This window comes from Cryptomeria japonica, chromosome 4 (assembly GCF_030272615.1).
Source record: "Cryptomeria japonica chromosome 4, Sugi_1.0, whole genome shotgun sequence".
Taxonomy (NCBI): Eukaryota; Viridiplantae; Streptophyta; class Pinopsida; order Cupressales; family Cupressaceae; genus Cryptomeria; species Cryptomeria japonica.
Window position 1 is genome coordinate 162,144,509 of NC_081408.1, and position 18,070 is coordinate 162,162,578.

Here is an 18,070-nt window from a genome sequence, read left to right on the forward strand (position 1 = left end):
CTTGGATCCGAACAACTAGAAATTGCCCCACCAACTTAGGAATTGCATCTGCCACTTGGCAATCAGAAAAGAGTTGAGATGAATTTCACCAAACATTTTAGAGGGAAAATAATGATAGGAGACTATTTAGAATCCTTTCCTAAAAAATAACAGCTTAAAAAATTATTAGACCGTATGTATTGACATGCTATATTTTTCTAAAGACGTATATATGACATTTCAAATAATTAATAAACCATAAAAATTTATAATAGATAATATATATTATATACTATTATAATTCATAATATTGATATATATTATATAGTATTATAATTCATAATATTGATATATATTATATAGTATTATAATTCATAATATTGATATATATTATTTTAGAATGTTTTTAATAAAAATACAAATTTATTTAGAATATTTTAAAATGGTAAGATATTATTGTTTCTAATTTTGAAAATATTTTAACATGACTTTTTAGAATAGTTTCTATTTTCTTATATGAATTTGGAAACTTGTCATAATTGAATCAATTTTAAAATATTTTAATATGACTTTTTAGAATAGTTTGTATATTTTATATGAATTTAGAAACTTAGTAAAAAGAAAAATTTACATATTTTTAGTAAGATTGTCTTCAATATAAATTTAGAAACTTATCATAAGATATTGTCATAAATTAATTTTTTTGATACTTGATATTTTTCTAAAAACGGCAAATGAAAGTCATCAAAACAATCAAACCGTCACAAAAAATTCATTTGACAGGTAAGGGTGGCCGTCAAATTCCAGGCCTGATTATTGCCGTCCCCTTTGGACCTTCAAATTCAATTCGTTTCAATATCAAACTACTTCTTTCCTGTTTCCTACCTATTTCAAGAGCTTTGTCGCGGTGCACTTTTTAGTTGTCAAGTAGGTTTTCTGTGTCCCACAATTACAGATATTTTGATATCAGCCGCTTTGCTTGACTTTTGAAATCTCTTCCTCACATAAATTCATGTCGATTTGTATGAGCTGTCGTATCACCGCAAACGTATTAGGCATCATCTCATCGTGAGAGGTAAGCTACCTACTTCATACCGATTTCAGCTGATATAATTAATATTTTTTTGTTTGCTTATCTAATTGGCCATAACAGAAACAACAGAAGTGGCACTTTTTTGGTGATACCCAACTTCCATGAAGACGCTTTTTAGTGCAGAAGAAATATCACAGAAATTACCCAGCAGATTCCAGGAGGGTAACTTGTTTTGAAATTTGAAGTTTATGGGTGATCAGAGTTCGTTGCCATCAATGTTTTGAAGTTGGTTACAGGGCAGATCACATGAAATTGTCTAGTTTGTACCTTTCAACAGTGGAAGGAACCAGAAAATCAAAGATTCCAACGACGCGGGAAGTTGTAAATGTACCTTCCTTGTGCCCCACTGGTGAACTTCTGTTAATTATATCACTTCCCTGTAGGTAAATACCTGACAATTTGTCAATAATATCGGGCTGAGAATGTTCGTTGCAGTTGCAGAGAAATGGTGAATCGTCTACAAATTTGTCATCTATAATTTGCGGCTTTCTATAAGTATGTATGAACACAACCTACATTGAAACAAATGGAGAGGACAAGGGGTAATTTATTCCGCAGGAACTTGTGTAATAGATTAGATACTCTTGTCAAAACTCCCAATCCTTTATTTCAGAAGATCTGTGTGCTTGATTTGCAAGAACCCATGAACCAACAGAATCACACATTCCAGAAACTTTTAGGAACCCTTTCCAAAGCTACCGAATCGGTGAAAAAATGTGAGAATGTGAGCCCCTTGAATGTGTTTATGAATTGGGGATATGCTTCTCAGGTGCTTAAGCTGGAGAAGTGCATCAATGGCTACATTCTCCACCATTTTTCAGCAGCTATGTTGCTGGATATGAAGAATCTTGTTACAGACTTGAAAGATTGTGAGGGTTTATTACTGTATAGAGTATGCTAGTGGAATCAGCAGCAGATCTGTGCTTGGTGACAAATGATTCAATTTTCCAATAGATCCATATGAGAATACTCTCAAGCTTCATTGGTCTGAGGGATGTCTGATAACAGTTGTATTCAAACTGTAAAAGTAGCCCAGAAAACCCTAAAGCTTTAGTAGGACTAAACCTATATGGAGTTTGAAGGAAACCCTGTTCCAGAAGGAGTCCCTTGTTGGTGTACAGAGCATGGGAGGCAGTGGGAAAAGAACTGTCATTCGGTTTCTGTGATGATTATGAAGTTAAAGGTAATTGGGTGATGGAATCCTCTCTTTCCTGATAGATTTTCCCTCACAAGGGAGTTTAATCTTGGAAACTCATTTAATACTTGAAACCCTGATTATACTCCGTCATATTCTGGATTTATTCCCAAATACATAGTTTTTAATTGATCTTTTCATTTCTATTTGTTTAGTTTTCAGATGCAAGTTCTTGACTTTTAATTCAAGTTTTGGGATGACTGATAAGAACCATTTTTATCAAGTTTTTGGATGCTGTTTTTTGGCTTCTAATCCATATTCTGGGAAGACTGATGAGAACCCTTCTTGTTTATGAATATAGGGATTTTGGGAAGCATTGTGGTTATCATCACTGTTTCACAATCTCCAAATTTAAAGGGCATTTAACAGACAATGTGGGAAAAAATCATCTCAATTAGAAAACCTGAATTTCAGAGTACAGAAGATGCCCATATACATCAGCATCTGGTATTCTTAATGAACAATCCAAGCCAACTCTGGTGGTGCTAGATGATTTCTGGGCATATTGTGATTTGAAGCTGAAGGATACAAAACCTTTTTTCACAACAAGGGATTCTGAGTTCTCCTGAAACAGGTAAAGTTCTTTATACATATTAATTTATTTGGCTTAATTTTTACAAATACTTCATTATATAGATAGTTAGTGGTAAAGCATTAATGTTAGTTTATAAATGTTGGATTGTTTTTTATTAATAAATCAGTGAGAACAAGGACACTGATCTTTTACATAGCAGAATTATTAAAAATCATGAAAATCATAGCGCAGAAACAGCACTATAACAGCAATTAACAACAGCTATCATCAAAAACTATTATAAATGTTGGATTGTTAATACGTAGATTCTTATATAATTAAACAATTTTTTCATAATATATTTTGTGTTCTTTCCAATACTTTTGTAGATGTAAATTTTTATTATCATATTATTTTTTTAATCTTGACTAGGGTGAAGTGATTTTTTATTTTTGTGAAAGCATCATCCAAAAAAAAAAAGTAACGTATATTTAGAAACTTATCATAAGATTTTGTCATAAATTAATTTTTTTGACACTTAATATTTTTCTAAAAACGACAAATGAAAGTCATCAAAACAATCAAACCGACACAAAAAATTCATTTGACAGGTAAGGGTGGCCGTCAAATTCCAAGCCTGATTATTGCCGTCCCCTTTAGACCTTCAAATTCAATTCGTTTCAATATCAAACTACTTCTTTCCTGTTTCCTACCTATTTCAAGAGCTTTGTAGCGGTGCACTTTTTAGTTGTCAGGTAGGTTTTCTGTGTCCCACAATTACAGATATTTTGATCTCAGCCGCTTTGCTTGACTTTTGAAATCTCTTCCTCACATAAATTCGTGTCGATTTGTATGGGCTGTCGTATCACCACAAACGTATTAGGCATAATCTCATCGTGAGAGGTAAGCTATCTACTTCATACCGATTCCAGCTGATATAATTAATATTGTTTTGCTTGCTTATCTTATTGGCCATAACAGAAACTTCAGAAGTGGCACTTTTTGGTAATACCCAACTTCCATGAAGACGCTTTTTAGTGCAGAAGAAATATCACAGAAATTACCCAGCAGATTCCAGGTTGGTAACTTGTTTTGAAGTTTATGGGTGATCAGAGTTAGTCGCCATTAATGTTTTGAAGTTGGTTACAGGGCAGATCACATGAAATTGTCTAGTTTGTACCTTTCTACAGTGGAAGCAGCCAGAAAATCAAAGATTCCAACGACGCGGGAAGTTGTAAATGTACCTTCCTTGTGCCCCACTGGTGAACTTCTGTTAATTATATCACTTCCCTGTAGGTAAATACCTGACAATTTGTCAATAATATCAGGCTGAGCATGTTCGTTGCAGTTGCAGAGAAATGGTGAATCATCTTCAAATTTGTCATCTATAATTTGCAGCTTTCTATAAGTATGTATGGAAACAACCTACATTGAAACACATTGAGAGGACAAGGGATAATTTATTCCGCAGGAACTTGTATAATAGATTAGATACTCTTGTCAAAACCCCCAATCCTTTATTTCAGAAGATCTGTGTGCTTGATTTGCAAGAACCCATGAACCAGCAGAATCACACATTCCAGAAACTTTTAGGAACCCTTTTCAAAGCTACCGAATCGGTGGAAAAATGTGAGAATGTGAGTCCCTTGAATGTGTTTATGAATTGGGGATATGCTTCTCAGGTGCTTAAGCTGGAGAAGGGCATCAATGGCTACATTCTCCACCATTTTTCAGCAGCTATGTTGCTGGATATGAAGAATCTTGTTACAGACTTGAAAGATTGTGAGGGTTTATTACTGTATAGAGTATGCTAGTGGAATCAGCAGCAGATCTGTGCTTGGTGACAAATGATTCAATTTTCCAATAGATCCATATGAGAATACTCTCAAGCTTCATTGGTCTGAGGGATGTCTGATAACAGTTGTATTCAAACTGTAAAAGTAGCCCAGAAAACCCTAAAGCTCTAGTAGGACTAAACCTATATGGAGTTTGAAGGAAACCCTGTTCCAGAAGGAGTCCCTTGTTGGTGTACAGAGCATGGGAGGCAGTGGGAAAAGAACTGTCATTCGGTTTCTGTGATGATTATGAAGTTAAAGGTAATTGGGTGATGGAATCTCCTCTTTCCTGATAGATTTTCCCTCACAAGGGAGTTTAATCTTGGAAACTCATTTAATACTTGAAACCCTGATTATACTCCGTCATATTCTGGATTTATTCCCAAATACATAGTTTTTAATTGATCTTTTCATTTCTATTTGTTTAGTTTTCAGATGCAAGTTCTTGACTTCTAATTCAAGTTTTGGGATGACTGATAAGAACCATTTTTATCAAGTTTTTGGATGCTGTTTTTTGGCTTCTAATCCATATTCTGGGAAGACTGATGAGAACCCTTCTTGCTTATGAATATAGGGATTTTGGGAAGCATTGTGGTTATCATCACTGTTTCACAATCTCCAAATTTAGAGGGCATTTAACAGACAATGTGGGAAAAAATCATCTCAATTAGAAAACCTGAATTTCAGAGTACAGAAGATGCCCATATACATCAGCATCTGGTGTTCTTAATGAGCAATCCAAGCCAACTCTGGTGGTGCTAGATGATGTCTGGGCATATTGTGATTTGAAGCTGAAGGATACAAAACCGTTTTTCACAACCAGGGATTCTGAGTTCTGCTGAATCAGGTAAAGTTCTTTATACATATTAATTTATTTGGCTTAATTTTTACAAATACTTCATTATATAGATAGTTAGTGGTAAAGCATTAATGTTAGTTTATAAATGTTGGATTGTTTTTTATTAATAAAGCAGTCAGAGAGAACAAGGGCACTGATCTTTTACGTAGCAGAACTATTAAAAATCATAAAAATCATAGCACAGAAACAGCACTATAACAGCAATTAACAGCAACTATCATAAAAAATTATTATAAATGTTAGATTATTGATACATAGATTCTTATATAATTAAACAATTTTTTCATAATATATTTTGTGTTCTTTCCAATACTTTTGTAGATGTAAATTTTTATTATCATATTATTTTTTTAATCTTGACTAGGGTGAAGTGATTTTTTATTTTTGTGAAAGCATCATCCAAAAAAAAAAAGTAACGTATATTTGTCATTATGCAAAATTTCAAGATTGCAAGTTGAATAAAAGGTACCTAGCATATCATGTGATCAAGAGAAAAAAAAGGCCAAGGGTAGGTGGGGATGGGTTGTATTCAATCAAATCTAAAACTATCAAATTTTGTGATATATTTCAATATTGGAGGAGTTGTCAATGGGACATTGATTTGTATGGTTCTTAATGAGCTCGAGGGATTGTAAGGATTTATTGGAAAGAAAAGATTTATATTTTTGTGGTTATTGGTTTTAGCTTAAGTCTCAACACTTTGTGAATGAGTATATTAGAAGGATTTGTTGAGGAGAAAGGATTTATATTTTTGTGGATATTGGGGTTACACAAGTGCAAGTTTAGGTGTTGGAGGATGTTTTGTCACTAGCAATGATGTTAAGTTACAAGTAATGTTCAAGATGTTGGAGTCAGTTGATTCCATAATAATGTGTCACCCCTTTTGATGTAAGTGGAATGTTTAAAATTAATATTTTTAATTTGTGTTAATTGTAATTATGAACCCTTAAGAATTTAAAGATGATATAAATAAATAAATTATTAATATTGCATAACTTACTACCTATAGAAAAAATTAACTCTATTATCCAAAGCATGAGTATTTTAATAATTTTAATTAAATATTTTATTGAATGTTAATTTTAGAATTAGTATTAACGTTATTTTTAGTTATATATTATTCCACAACACATTTTTTTAACATATATATCAAATTAAATGTATGTTTATTTTAATAATTTTAATTAAATATTTTATTGAATTTTAATTTTAGAATTAGTATTAACATTTTTTTTAGTTCTATATTTTTCACAACAGAATTTTTTCAACATATATATCAAAATTAATTTTTTGTTTGCAAACAAGAATATCTATATTAGTAGATGTATATTTCTTTGAGATTTTTCTAATAATATTTGTCTTAGTGTTTTAAATTTATTATTTTTTCCTAATGGACTTATATTTATTATATGCTTTTCAAAAACATGATATTAAAGAAAACATAATGTTTGTTATAATTTTTGAAAGTTAATTCTAAGAGTTAGATACTTACATAATGATATGTGCAAAAAAGTTATTATATATGGAACTAACTTTTGTCTAAATTATAATTAATCTCACTTCAAAAATTTATAAAAAAATATGTAACAAAAAATTATGAAAAAATATTTGTGCACTAGATGTTAATGTAAAAAATCTATGATGAAAACTTTATAATTTTATTCTTCCTATAAATGAAGTTGTTTTTTTTTTTAAATAATGTTAGTTTTTAAAAATACTAAGATTTATAAAAAATTACCTAAAAAATATAAAATATTTTTTTAATTTAAAAAAAAATGTATTTATAATCATCACAAAAATCACTAGTTTGTATCATCTTCAAATTCTTAACGGTTTAGTTATTATAGGTGTTAGAAAGTGAAAAATTGGTTTTTAATGTTGATTTCATTATCCTACTTTGATCAAAAAGTAAGACACATTATTATGGGACCACCTCATATATACAAATAGGGAATGGGTCTTTATCTAGTCACATAAGAGAATCACATTGTGAGCATGACATTTTGATTGGGTTAGAGTAAACATTCTCACCATATTTCTATTGATCAATGGATCAAAAGTGCAAGCACAATGTTAAGGCTTGCCACTTGCTCTAAAGGTGATTGGGAGTTTCTTGCATCATGAATCCCACCAAGTATAGGAGAGAGCAAAGAACAAGCTTTCAAAAGTGGAACATGTATCAAATTAGCATAAAGATGGGATTCTCAAATGCTTGTAAACTAGCATTGAATTCTTAGATGAAACAATAAGTAAATGCTTCTTCAATTTTGGAGGATTTTTGGAGGACAAAAAGGTCTATACAGATGCATCAAGTTTGACATCCGGGTCTATGTGTAAAAGTTGGAGTTGTTGAATGCCTTTTTCATCTCATTTAAACTTTCTACTAAAAGCCTCTTGAGTTTGTCAAGTAATCGTAGGCACTTGCTTATGCTTTTACGTGTTATTCTCAAGATCTTTTATTTTGTTGTTATTTTATGCAAGGATGACCAACTCAATATACAGAAACATAGGCTAGGTGTGAGCTACAATAAGAATTAGAACATGAATGTGATATATGTTGTATTAAATTTGATTACAAGACTTGAGTAGAAATGAATAATAGGAACTCAAGTGTACTAGATCTTAGATCCAAATAAATTTAGCAATCTCTAATATTTTTGTTCTTTAATTCTAATCATTATTTCTCAACAAATTTGATTCTAAACCTTTAGAGCCTTCAAAAAGCAATAAATGAAACTAAAATGGCATGACACAATATTGGAATGTCATGACACTACTTATCAAGGGTTGGTAGTTGGAAAATGATTGAGAATTAGTTGTGATCAATCCTCCAATAATCCAAACAAATTTGATTTAAATTCTACATGATTTCACTTTCTAAAATGATTAATAAGTCTTTCACAAGGGGACATGGATGTAGTTTTAGTAGAAGATAAGTTATTTAATATTTATATGTAAAAGAGTATGATGTAGAATGGATCTATGGGAACATGTGAGATAATTGAAGGAAGTGCCTCAAATGGGTTAACTATCTACGCATAGTATCAAAGAGAAATGCATAAATGTGGATGGAAAGAGTGCTAGAATATTTTGTCTTAGATGTTCCTAGTTATAATTCTAAAAAATATGTACTAAAAATTAAAGTCTAGAAGTGGGTAAGAGATGTGAGATAAAGAGTGGTACAAAAGAATAAAGTTGTGACTTTTTCATTAGAATTTGTTAATAATGAAAAAGGTTAGTGGAGCTTAGTTGTAGGCTAATGTTCACAAGGGATCAAGAATCTCATCAAATGAAAGAATATAATGACATAGAAAGGAATAAAACCATTATAGGGTGGTTTCCTTAAGGTATTAAGCAAATATTTTGGTAAATTTTATCATCAAGAAAAAGTCACTATAGGTCCAACCATAAAGTGGATACATGATTATGAGGGTTTACTCAAGTTGGGGTGTAAAGTTGTAGCCTCTATTTCTAAGGATAGTTGGTTATACAAAAATTTCATAATAGTTATTATTTAGGAAATTAAAAAAAGAGTAGCCATCTAATTTTGAATAGTCTCAATATTTTGCATGAGTTGATTAATAAAGGTTAAGTCATATGAGGAGCTAAAAAGGTGCCATTGGAAATGGTAGTAGTAGTTGTAAGGGCTACAAATGCAAGGGCTATAAAGAAATGGATGGTCAAGTTAAGTAAGTGAAGGGAAGACTCTAAGAGGGTGGTGCATAACTATATGTAGGTTGATATAAAACCCTTGAGTATGGTTGGAAGAAGCTCTTGTACTAGTAGGGGAAATGGACTATGTAGTGACTATAGTATAATTATGGATATGCATAGTAGGGGTAGGCATGGACATAGGAATTTGTGTATGTGATGATTGAGAATTGATCTCAATTGAACTTGATCAAAGGTCTCATGTGAAAGGTGTTAGAAGTATGGTGTCGTTGCACCAAAAAATTGACTTGTTAATGCCAGATACAACCACTAGACTTATAGAATCCACATGAGGCAACTAAGCCATGTCACAAACTCAAGAATTGCATTGCACAACACAAGGAGACCAAGGGTGCACACCTTGCAACAATCCCCCCCAGCACAAACGAGGGGGTTTAAACTTGTGACCCAAGATTTAATACCATTTGTTAGAAGTACGATTGCCATTGCACCAAAAGATCGACCTATTAATGCCTAATACAACCAATAGACTTATAGAGTCCACGAGAGGCGGTTAAGCCATGTCACAAACCCGAGCGTTGTGTTGCACAACACAAGGAGACCAAGGGTGCACACCTTGCAACAAAAGGATGTGATGATAAATAATATTCCCCGCAACTTGTAATAAGTTAAGCACAAACTATAATGAACATGGATAGAGGAATCTAATTGTGTAGTGAAACTCATAAATCAAGATAAAGCATATTTTAAGACCCAACAAGGAGAAGGTTTCTATGAAAAGTATGCTAGAGTCACCAAAATGAAACTGATATCAATTAAACTATTTAAATAGTGATGAAACAATTTAATACTATCTCTAATGTTTTAACTAGACTATCTTAACAATATCGTCTGATTAGAATAGATAATATATACATACTGTATTTGGTATTTTAATATTTACAAGAAAAGCAAATCTTATTAATTAAATAATGGAACTAATAGTAAATAATTATAACTAGCTAAAACAAAGCCCTAAAATGATAAATTATAAGCACAAAAGACACACATTTAGATAGGATGAAATCACACTAAATAAACCTTAGCATAATTGTGTTGTAGTTTGGGGATAGTGCTCTCATGACTTTATTGTCACAAGATGAAATTGTAATTGCATAGAATATCTATGCAACAACATTTTAGTCTTAAAAGAACCAAATTTAAAACATCATAAAATGATCACATTATACCAAAAAAAAATTTTAAAAATGAGAAAGAACATAATCACACAAACACACATAACACTTGGTATATCTAATCTAAGACTAAGCATGGACTATGATGACTCCTAAAAACATACTACAAGAATGAGCACTAAAATAGGAACAATTTGTAGTGCCAAAATTATAGGGCATGCATTTTTCAACCATCACATAATCTTATTCTTCATTGATTAATGGTGTAAATCACATGAGTTGTATGGAATTTGGCAAAGAGTAGACTCTTAGAATAAGACAACCTAGAGAAACATCCATGTGATCTACTAGAGAAGCCTTCGAGGTAGAAACTACAATTATCTTAGAGTAACTATGCTTCTAGGAAATGTCTACTTTGCCTTATATAGTGTACAATATAATATTTATATAAAAAATGTTAGCTAGCATAACAAGTACAATGTTGATATAATACTTTCCTCGCTTTAAATTCCCGCTCTGCAAAGTTTGAATTCACTACACATGGAACCTTCTTCGGAAGGGGACCTTGTCCCTCCTCATGCGCCTCATGTCAATCCCAATGACACTCTTGTGTCATGTTATGAGGTTCCTACTTCAAGGGCTTCATTGGTACTTGTTGGGGCTTAGTCGATTCTACCATCGTCCCCACAGTGTAAAAAGGTAGGACATGCAATTGTCTCCCAACTTGATGGTCAACCCAAGTGTGATGATGATGATAGTTCTATGATGACTAAGAATTTGGAGTATCTAGAGCATAGCATGCACCTCTAAAGGAAATCCTGAAACCCAATGGGTGGAAAATGTGCTCATAGGGGAGTCTGTGATTTACAATATTCTTGAAGTAACCCCGAGTTACCTACAAATAGAAGATGGGAATGACTATTATGTTGCTAGACTTTGTAATGGACCGCATTGTCTCAACCATGAGCTTCGCTTTGGTTGGCAAGTTTTTCTCCTTTTGACCATCCATTAATATGGTTCGAAGTTGGGTTGTAGCCAAATGGAAACTCAAGGGGAGTGTGACAACTAGTGTCATACTTGGGGGGGCGGGGCGGGCACTTTCTATTTAAATTTACAACTAAAGATCTCATTGTGATTCTTACTCAAGGACCATGAGCCTATGAAAAACATCATTTGTCAATCTACAAATAGAAGTCGAGTTTTGATCATGTTGCAAATCTGAATAAAATTGCACCTATGCAGGTTCGCCTCCCAAGTCTCCCACTCGAGTTTTGAGATGAATAGATATTTAAATGGATCAAGTAACACATTTGGTCACTACATGCCTATTGACGAGGTGACTAAATCTAAGACTAGGTTAGTATTTGTGTGCTTCTATGTGAATGTAGACATTAATAAAACCCTCCCTAACTTTATTTCTTTGTAATCTACGATAGGAAGTTGGACTCAAGCTATTATTTATGAAAATGCTATGCTTTTCTGCCAGAATTGTTTTGAGTTTGGTCATCTGATCTCTGAATGTAAAGCCCCTCCTAAGAAGCCTCAAAACATGAAAGAGAAATGTGTTCCTAAAGGGGAAACTTCACAAGATGCAATAGATTCTCCCAAGGGGGAGGAAACCAAGCTAATAATCCTATCGGGGAGAATTTTAGCAATGACCACCCTTTCATAGAGGGGGTTCTTAAAATTATGGAGACCCCAACTAAAGTTGCCAAACCCCAAGTGAAGGGTAATATGTGTAATCTTGTCATTGAAGTTCATTTTGAAGAGAGTGAAATCCTAGCACCCTTTAGCTCCAAGTTGATTGGGGAATTGTATGCTCTCCTTGAATCTTATGGCTCATAAACAGGTGCTTTCCCCAAAACTCTCGAGTTCTCCCTTGGTGAGAAAGACCTTTTTACGTGGTTCCTCCTCTAGTGAACTAATGTTGCCAACTAAGATCTCATATGCTCAACCTGAGGATAAGGAGTGGACAACTCAAAAGAGGAAACCAAAAAACAAGAAGATAGATGTGGGGGTGGATTCAAAATTTGGTTGACCATCTTAGAGATTAACAAGGCAAAAGGAAGTTGCAAGAGAAATTGCCAATGGAAGGTAGTGAACTTTGGAATCTGCATCCAAAATTTGTAAATGAAGTTTCTAACCTGGAATATAAGAGGCCTTAATAGCTCTAAAAAACAATATCCCTTAAGGATTTGCCTTCTAGAGAAGAAAATTGACATTTTGCTACTTCAAGAAGTTAAGATGATTGTTGCTACCTTTCAAAAAGTTGTTGACTTCTTACGTTTTCACTGGTGACACTACTGGAGCCTCTAGCGGTGTTGTCACTATGTGGGACCCTCAAAGTATCAAGGGGAGCCTCCTTTTAATCTCTACTAATCATTTGTGTATAAGGCTTACATCTCCCATGCCTCATGGTTTTTGGTGAATATTTATGCTCCAAACACCTGTTTGGGCAGGAAAATTATTTGGGAGGATATTTCTACTCAAATTTTGTATGTTTATTTGGGAGGATATTTCTACTCAAATTTTGTATGCTTCGGATGACCACTGGTTGATTGCTGGAGACTTTAATATGCCTCTATTTCCTTTGGAGAAACTGGGAGGGTTGGTGGACTATTTCGATAGTATGTCGGATCTGTTTGATTTCATCAACTCAACGGGCATTCTTAATATTGAATTAAGGGGACAACTTTTTACTTGGTCCAACCATAGGAAAAGGGACAATCTCGTATAAGTTAAGCTAGACAGGTTTTTGGCTTCCTCCAATTGGGATTTAGGCTACAACCTTACCCCCAGATCCCTTCCTAGAATAGTTTCTAATCACAACCCACTTCTTCTGGAATGAGTAGATAAATCAGCAAGAGGACCCATCCCCTTTTGTTATGAAATTATGTGGTCCTCACACCCAAAGTTTAGAAATTGTATTCAAAGTTGGTGGAATACGTTGGTCCAAGGCTTTGCTATGTTTAGGGTGTCTCGGATTCTGAATATCATAAGGAACAAAGTCAAAGGATGAAACAAATTCACATTTGGAGATATTTTTAAAAAGAAAAGGAGATTGACACCAAAATTAACAGCGATGCAATTACAATTTGCTAATGGTGATCGGTTTGAAACCACCCACAAGGAGGAGGAAGCTAGAAGAGGTGAATATAAGGAGAATTTGAAGAGGGAAGAAATTTACTGGAAATAGAAGTCTTGGGTCCAATGGCTGAAAGAACGTGACATGAATTTTGCATTCTTCCACAGATCAACTCTGAAACACAAAAAGAGGAACACAATTCAATCCCTAGTGGATTAGATGAATAATATTGTCTTAGATGACCTTTAGCTACAAGAATTGACTTCTAGCTACTTTTACAATGCGTACAAAGATGGGGGAATTGATCATAATCCAGCTTTAGATGATCAACTATTACAATGTGTGCCTACGACTTTGAGTCAGAATGACAATGCTCAAGTCATGACACCTGTAACTGTGGAGGGAGTTAAGTCTACTCCATTCTCTATGGGTTCTTTTAAAGCACCTGGATCATATGGTTTTCCTCTGGCCTTTTTCTAGGAATTTTGGGATATTGTTGGGTATGACTTAACTATGGATGCTAGGGACTTCTTTTGCACTGGCAAGATCTTAAAAAAATTGAATAATTCATATATTGCTCTAATTCCTAAAGTCTTGGACCCCTTGCGACTTTTAGACTTTAGACCTATCAATCTATATAACACAGTTTATAAGATCTTTTCTAAAGTCTTCGTCAATGGGATTAAACCAATGCTTGATAAAATGCTTAACAAGAATCGGAAAGGGTTTGTCCCAGGTAGACAAATTCTAGATGCTGCAATTTCAACACATGAGATCATTCACTCAATGGATATATGTCACCTTCCAGTCCAATTGTCCTCAAGCTTGACATTTCCAAGGCTTATGATAGGGTGATATGGGATTTTATTTTCAAAGTACTAAGGAAGATATGGTTTCAAAACAACCTATTAGATCTGATCAAGGAATGTGTAACAACTGTGAAATACTCTGTTTTGGTCAATGGAGTCCCCAAGGGCTTCTTTGAAGCTAAAAATCGGCTTAGGCAAGGAGACCCACTTTCCCCTTACCTTTTCATAATGGTGGTTGAAGTTTTAGGTAGAAACTTCTTAAATATGGTGGAAAATGGCTTTTTTCAAGGTGTTAAGGCAACTTCAACTATCCCACCTTCAGTTTTGCAGCAATTTGTGGATCATAGGTCATCTTATTTGGAGCAACCTCAGTTGTGGAGGCCAAAATGCGGAAATTGTTTTTGAACCAATATGCCAAAGCATCGGGACAACACATAAATTATGATAAGAGAAACATATACTTCTTCCACACAAGAGATGGACTTTAGTGCAAGATCATACATATTTTAGGCTGTCATGGTGTGGCCCTCCCAAGAGTCTACTTGGGCCTACCCTTAACGATTAAGGAGGTTGCTAACTCGTATTGGAACTCTATCTTGGAAAGACTTCAACAAAATCTTGCAGGGTGGAAAGGTAAGTTGCTAACTAGAATAGGGAAATTGCAAATTTCCCAAAAATAATTCTTGTGGATAGGGATAGAGGAGAAGAAGCGAATATTTCTAATCAATTGGGATAGGGTATGTTTCCCTAAGAATTTTGGAGGGCTTGGATTAAGAAGAATCAACTTACTCAAAAAGGCCCTTTTATCCAAAATCAGATGAAATCTTTCACTGCACAAATAAGAATGGAGTCTTTTTATGAGTGCTAAGTACCTTAACTCTAAAATGTTTACAACCCTTTCCTTAACTGGACTCCCTAGTGGGTCTAGAATTTGAAATAATATTATCAAAAGTAGAAATCTAATTGTGAGTGGTCACAAAGTGGAAATTGGTGATGTACAAATGATTTGCTTCTATAAGGACAAATGGCTAGGAGACATGCCCATGTTTACTCATCCCAATTTCAGATACATCAAGGAAACGGCTCGGGTCCTTTTTGAAGCTCGAGTGATAGACTACATTTCACCACAAAAAGCTTGGAAAGACTTGGTGTGGCGTTGTCAAAATCAACCACTTTTACTTCAGTCAACTTCCATGCTTCAACAACTCTTGTAGCGAATTAGAATCCCACTTTTTTCAAGGAAGGATAAGATGGTCTAGACCAAAAGTTTGAAGGGTGACTTCTCAGTTAAATCGACTTACAATCTACTGATAAAGGAGGACTCACATATGTGATTATGGAGGAAAGTTTGGAACCCTCAACTCATACCTAAGATCAACTTCTTTTGGTGGACGGTTATGCATAATAATATTCTCACTATGGATAATCTTATTAAGCGTGGATTTCAATTCCTTAACAGATGCATCCTTTGCAAGAAAGAGGAAGAATCCATCCCCCATATTTTTTTACACTGCCAATTTGCTCATGATTTGTGGCGTCGGGTTTTACAAAAGTTGGATGTGAGTTGTTCCATGAATACAACCCCCCAACCCCTTATGATGATTAGATGTGCCCTTCTCAACATCACCTAGTGGGAGAACTCTAGAGACAAATACCGCCTCACTTATGCTAGACTATCTAGAAGGAAAGAAAGATAGGATTTTTAGAGAGGAGGAAAGATCTATGGGAGAGGTGTTTATCAGCTTTGACAAACTCCTGAAAGATAACATATTTGTATGTAGATGGAAATGCCTTTCTTACCCCCCTCACAGTTTGATGATTAAATGGCCAAGAATTGGAACCTACTTAACTCCTATGCCAGATTTGACAACACTAAAATGATTGAGAGAATGAATACTCAATGGCACCCCCCACAATCAAGATGACACAAGATGAACTTTGATGGGGCAACAAGGCAGGGCTTGGTAACTGCATGAGGAGTTATTTAATCCAGCACGGGTGCCTTGGTGGCAACTTACATAGGTAGTCTAGAGGAGGGTTCTAGTAACTAGGCTGAGGGGATGGCTCTTGTTTGGGGGGTAAAAATTGACCTCTCAATTGGCATTTGAGTTTTGGATATTAAGGGTGATTCAAAGCTTATAGTGGATTATATCAAAGGCAATAAAATGATAAGATGGAACATAGATGGGATTATCAATGTTCAATAATTTCCCCTTGGACTTGACACTTTTGAAATAAGACACACTATCAAGGAAGGTAACAATGTTGTGGATGCCATGACAACTTTGGGCCTAGGGGTTGGCAACCTTAGATGCTAGAGATCAAGGGAGTGTCTACCCACAAATGTCTGAAGACTCCTTATACAAGAGAGAAAATCCAATCAACAAGATTGAATGATGAAAAAATAGAATGTTTGGATTCTTGGTGTCACTCGTTGTTCTCTCTTTTTGGCATAAAGGATGGGAAATAAAGGTAGAAAATTTAAATTATTTGGGTGGGAAATAGATTTAAATCGCTCAAAGGCTAGACATGATAGTGGTGTTCCTAATAGAACAGGTAACCATATGAGGGACATGGAGTTGAGGTGGTTAAGTATGTAATGCCCCACTGGAAACCCTAGAGGAAAACAATACAACAAGGCAACTAAAGGTGTGATCAAATTTTTTTAAAAGATTAAGTGCAATATTTATAACAAAATTTTTTAAATTAACAAATAAAAAAAAATTAAACAACTATATATATATATATATATATATATATATATATATATATATATATATATATATATATATATATTTATATTAACACATTAATAATTATTTTATTAGTATTTATTTATTATTTATATATATTTTTATTTAAAAAAAAAACTAAATAACAAATAAATAATAAAAAAATTAAAAATATTTTTTTTTTTACTAACTATGATGGGCTACCCAAGGTAGTGGTGCTACCATAGGTAGCCAATGCTACCCTTGGGAACAACCACTACCGAAGGTAGCTACGTGGGTAGAGGCATAGCCTCCCCACTTTTTGTTATAATTTAATTTTTTTTTATAATTTTTTTTATAATTAATTTTTTTTTAAAACCACAAAAAATAAAATTACAGTTTATCAAAACTGTTTCAACAACATAAACATAAATACCCAAATTCAATAAAATTCTTTTACAAAATTTTATTCAAACATTTTTTAAAAAAATTAGATACTCTCATAAATTTAATTCAAAATTAAATTTATTCCTTAAGTGATCAACAATTCCCACATAGGTACCATTATTTGAAAAACTATCAGACAAATCAAACAAGAGAGGATAATTTTCTCAGGTAAATACCCTTTCTCCTAAATCGTGCAATTTCCATGCATCATAAAAACTTGACAAATTTTCTATAATAATTTTCCTAATTTTCCCAAAATTACATTCTTCCCATAAACAAGAAATACACATCAGGCATGAATTTTCAAACAAAACTCGAATTCACTAGATGAGGGTTTTGGATTTGACAATAATTTACACACACATTATTCAGAGAAAAAAAAGGAAGAAATAGAATTATTTTCTAAAATCAACAATCAAAGAAGCCACCCAACCTGGTATAGCTTTCCTGGAAGAATTCTGTAGAAGAGCCCTAATCTTTTCCACAAGCTCCCAATAAATTTCTTCACCTAAATCCTTGACCTGTTTCCTGTGTACCCCTAAAATGAAGACCTATCCCCTTTTAAACTAAAAATCTAGGTTGAATCTCTTTTTTCCCAAAAACCTAAATTTAGTAATAAAAAACAATTTTATTTTATTTTCTAATTTTCTAACAAAAGATAATTTAACATGCAATAATTAAAAATAATTATTCTTT

The 18,070-nt window shown here is 33.5% G+C and overlaps 1 long non-coding RNA gene across 7 annotated transcripts; it reads left to right on the plus strand.

Moving 5' to 3' along the window:
* Positions 1-909: 909 nt before the first annotated feature.
* Positions 910-6,411, plus strand: LOC131068549 (uncharacterized). Of its 7 annotated transcripts, none has more exons than XR_009372272.1 (3): positions 910-1,054; positions 1,133-2,255; positions 2,569-6,411. It is a non-coding gene; the product is annotated as an uncharacterized LOC131068549 (long non-coding RNA). The 7 variants fall into 7 exon arrangements; XR_009372273.1 differs by lacking the exon at positions 910-1,054 and having other exon boundaries at positions 1,078-2,255; positions 2,569-4,021; positions 4,110-6,411; XR_009372274.1 differs by lacking the exon at positions 910-1,054 and having other exon boundaries at positions 1,078-2,255; positions 2,569-3,859; positions 3,931-6,411.
* The last annotated feature ends 11,659 nt before the right edge of the window (positions 6,412-18,070 follow it).